This window comes from Monodon monoceros, unplaced genomic scaffold, assembly GCF_005190385.1.
Source record: "Monodon monoceros isolate NGI ecotype Baffin Bay Population unplaced genomic scaffold, NGI_Narwhal_1 Contig2100_ctg1, whole genome shotgun sequence".
NCBI classification, from domain to species: domain Eukaryota; kingdom Metazoa; phylum Chordata; class Mammalia; order Artiodactyla; family Monodontidae; genus Monodon; species Monodon monoceros.
In genome coordinates this window covers 1-4,768 of record NW_021697998.1, presented here as the reverse complement: position 1 = coordinate 4,768, position 4,768 = coordinate 1, and the positions used below count along the sequence as shown (strand labels likewise).

At 38.2% G+C, this 4,768-nt stretch overlaps 1 long non-coding RNA gene across 1 annotated transcript; it reads right to left on the bottom strand.

Annotated features, from left to right (window-relative positions):
* Window positions 1-349: 349 nt before the first annotated feature.
* Window positions 350-4,762, bottom strand: LOC114894181. Its single transcript, XR_003793159.1, has 2 exons — window positions 4,492-4,762; window positions 350-2,065 (listed from the first exon to the last, which is right to left on the bottom strand). It is a non-coding gene; the product is annotated as an uncharacterized LOC114894181 (long non-coding RNA).
* Between the last annotated feature and the right edge of the window lie 6 nt (window positions 4,763-4,768).

Here is a 4,768-nt window from a genome sequence, read left to right as displayed (position 1 = left end):
GGGAGAGGGATGAACTGGGAGTTTGGGATTAGCAGATGCAAACTGGTATATATAGATTGGCTAAACAACAAGGTCCTACTATATAGCACAGGGAACTATATTCAATATCCTGTGATAAACCATAATGGAAAAGAATATGAAAAAGAATGTATATACATATGTATAACAGAGTCACTTTGCTGGACAGCAGTAATTAACACAATGCTGTAAACCAAGTATACTTCAATAAAAAATAAGTTAATTAAATTTTTAAAAAGATTAATTCCTTCAGAAGAACAAGTACTACACATTCACAAAAAAAGCACCCTTTGAAAGTTTAAATTTTTGAATTTCTTTGCCACTTCCTTAGTTTTGATCATCTTGGACAATATACTTTTAATATTGACTTTTAAAAATAATTGTGTTTCAGTGTTTGCTATCCTTAGAGAGACAGAAACAGATAAGTACAACTAAATACTTATTTTTCAAAAGTCTCAAAAGTATAAGGGAAATGAAAGTAATCATATCTTCAAATGATTTTGGGGTATGTTTCTAATTCCATACTTCTGATGCGATTAAAGATTAAAACTGTATTAAGACATTTGAGACATGCCGCATTGGTATTAAATGAATTTAATTTTGTGTAAAGTGGTAGAAATATTTTCTTCAGCAAACATACCTGCAGATATAAAATCACAACCATAAATCTACAAAAAAGCAAGCTATTGAATGAAATCTGATTGGTTATTTCCCTGCAGTATGGATCTGCTAATAATTTAATTTACTACTTGCTAACAGAAGCCAAAATTTAAATATACATATATATATATGTGTGTGTATATATATATATCTCTTCAATTTTAAATCATTCATATATATGAACAAGTATACATACACATATATAACAATTGCTCATATATATATATATATATATAAACAATTTAAAGTAAAGAAGGTACATCTGGTGGCCTATTTTTTCCCCCCGATTTCTAAAGAACACCATATTCTATTCTAGGCAGTGGAATGTCAATCCACCTTAAGGGCTGTTCAATGAGCATATCTGGGAAAGCACTGGTTTAGCCAATGATGTACTTATTGAGGGAGGCCCTAGTGCCACTGTCAAGAGCTTATCCACAGGAGAGATAAGAAGGTACTTGTTTGGTTTGTGAAAAGAAGTAGTGAGGAATGGCAGGTAGCTGCAGGCTGATGACACGTGATGTCCATATATATGTAGAACCAACACGCCCATAATTGCACCCATTTTCCATACCCAAATCCAAAGCCTTTATATCATTAATCCCAGGCAAAAATGGTAAGATTCATGTGTGTTACTATCCCACGGCTTCAAGATGCCTATAAACTCATATGAGTATGTCTTAGTTTTATCAGTGGAGGACAAACCAGGCTTCTATCACCAAGCCCCATTCCATAACAGGCAAACCAGTCCAAGACTTCTCTGAGTGCTGCAGGAGAGTCTATGGAAGGGGCGCTCACTCCACTGTGATGCCTAAAATGCCTTTGCACAGAGCAAACATTCAATACATGCTGAGTGAATGAATGAGTGAACTGGTGTCATAAAACAGGCTTATTTCAGGGAAATTCCATTCAACAGGCTGGCATTCCTTCCTACCCATCTTAACTGTTAAGCTTGCCATCAGACAAAAATTTAATTATAAAACGTTAGAGCTGAGGAAATTTTAGAAACTATCTACTCTCCAGAGGTATACAACTTTAATTTAGTGGTAAAAATCACTAGGAGTGATTTAGGAGTCTATCAGACCTGAGTCCAAATTCCACATCTACCATATTTTGGTGAGCAAATAACTACTTCTGAGGCTCTGTTCCATGTATGCATTATGGGATATCATAATAATACATACATTAATTGTATGACTATCAGGGGATGAAATGACACAATCCATTTGCCATGGTCGGCTAAGTAATTTGCACCAAGTAAGCACTCAAGACATTAGCCAACATTAATAGCGGAGAGATGAAAACAAAACTCTGGGACTGATGCCTACCCTAGTGGCCCCAGTGGTCATAATGACTTTCTTCCATTCAGCCTGCTCTCTTCTCACTAAGACTAAGGAAGAGAAGATGAACAAATTAGGAATAACAATTGGAAAATGGTTTTATACTCCCTGAATGAATGGAATTATAATAAAATGATTCATGAGTTCTGCAGAAATATGATGAGACTTTAGATCTTTATGTTAGTTCTCTACAAAACCAATTTATGGCCCTAAGATGTACCTTCCCACCCAGCCCCATCCTTACCAGGATCAAATATCATTGTAAATGGAAAAGTCAACAACACATAATCAACGAGCTAAGTTACAAGCCAGTGAAGTCTCGGAGGTTTGATAGAGAAAATTCAGATTTATCATTATATGTAAAAATAAGATGATATGAAGAACTCAATCTAAAAAATATTACCTGGAGATCTATAATCTCTACAATAGTGCTATAAAAAGTAAAGAGCTAGAAATCTATTTAGATGGTTTTCCTTATAAGAAAGCACTTTCTGTATAACTTTTAATGTACTATTGATGAGAACAATTCAACAAAATTCAAATAAATACCTGCAGATGTCCTACAAGAAGAAGAGAACAGAGTTAGATGTGGCAGGGGATAACTGGACTTCAGGATGAGTAAGACCCTATACTTGACCTCAATAAATTAACATGAAATACAGTGGATGAGTCACGTACAGAATGTCAGAATTCTAAAAGGCCAAGCTAAGTACCAAAAGGAACATGTGGGGACTCTTAAGAAGGAAATAAAATATTGGTTAGTTGATTACGAAAAGGCAGAAGGGAGTAGGTTCCCTTTGGCTGCTCTTTGAAGAGATCACTTCCTTTCCCCCCTAGTCCTGAGGCTAGGGTGGCATGGGCAATAGAGGAATGTGGGGACTGAGAATCATTTCTACTCTCACCAGAGTGGCTGGAAGCAGATTTTCTTACCAGGATGTAGTAGTATGCTAATATTTAAGGGTTCTTGAGGTCAGAGAGAAGGGTTTGAATACTCCGGCTCCATCTCTTGCTGTGGGTCAAGTTTCTTACCTTTCCAACACCTCGGCGTCTTTACCTGAAAACTGGGGATGATGATAATGTCTCCCACCTGAGTGGAGCGTGAGAACTACATGATATAGTGCATACGCAGGGCTAAATTTGGTGCCTGGCAAACAGAAAGTGCTCAGTACGGCCGGCGAGTGTAGTGACAATAAAGGCAAAGATGACGGGGGTAGTGCCGGTGTTGCTTCTGCCCCCAGAACAGGCTCTGACTGGGAGAGAGTTAAAGCACCTTTGGGTTCATGGGGGTTTATATATAAGCAACGGTTGATCAATGTGAGCTGGTTGTCCAAATGATTATGTGCAATCTAAGAAAAAAATGGGCCTCGGATCTGCTCAGCTACTTAATAATATTAGCAGCGGTAGTAGTCAAAGAAGCTAAATTTTATTAAGTGTTTATATGCCAAACAACGTGCTGAACGTTTTAAAAGGATTTACTCACTTATTACAACGAGGCTATACGCTAGGTTCTGATAATGTTATTCGTCTCTTTCAGGTGTTGACTGAGCCTCAGACGGGTTACAAAAGCACCTAAGATCCCGTTGTCAGTACATGACGGAAATGAGTTCAAATCCAGCCTGTCTGACTTGTTCTTAATCACTAAGGTATGAAATTAAGCATGTTGCCCTTTGCCTGATTCTCCTTCTGAGGCCTGAATATTTCACTTAGCTCTCTGAGTGCAGAAGAGAGAAAATTCTCTCTCCTTGACCCAACTTGGCATCAATATCCAACTCCCCTTCTCAAAATGGGTTGCTTCAACGAGCAGCAATGAATGCCGGGGTCGTGGACCAGTCACCTTGATGACTAAGAGTCAGACACTAGGGAAAGAAAATGCTCTGTGACAAACCTACCCTTGTACAGAAACAAGACAGAAATGGGGGAACAGGGCAGAAGATAATGGAATAAGGCATAGGAAAAATAGCACCTGGCATCGTGATAGTAATAATAATAATAGTAGTAGTAGTAATAGTAATAATAATAGACTTTACTATGCTCTAGGCATTGTATTAAGTGCTTGGTGTAAGTGACTTCATTTTAACATTGAAAACAAGTCTATGGGGATGAAATATTATTAACATCATTTTATAGGCAGGAGTATTGAGGTTCAGGTAATCAGGTAAATTGCCCAAGCTCATATGGTTAGCAAGTGGAAAGCAGAGATTTGAACCAGCACCTACACTCCTAACCATTATGCTATAACCATTATGCTGAAGACATAAGAATTCCAATGGTCTTTCCCCATAACCCACTCCTGCACTCCAGACTTAAATACTCCAAGATCAAGAGAGAGCAAGCTTGGAGTTGCCACTCTTCAGTGAGTGTCAATCATTTCAAAACAGTGTATTTGCTAACAAGATGCAGTTCTTGTGATAATCTTCTCAACCAGGTATCAAGAAACAGGAAGCAAAGATTCAAGTAACAGTATGTTCCTACTAACGAGGAAGGTGGGACAGCATAGTTGACACTGGGCTTAACTGTTCTGGAAAACGTGGTCCCAGTAGGCATACACGCTGGTACATTTTCCCCACCTACCAAATACAGAAGAATTATTTCATTTCCATGTTGCTCTTCAAAGTTCCACCTCATTCGTGCCTGTCATTCATCCTCTGGCCTCTTCCTGTCTCCATTTCTGTACAGAAAGGTGCTGAGTCTCTGCTCTCGGATACAAAAAGGGTGTGTTAGGAGAGGGAGCCATGGTACCTCAATGTCTTTTT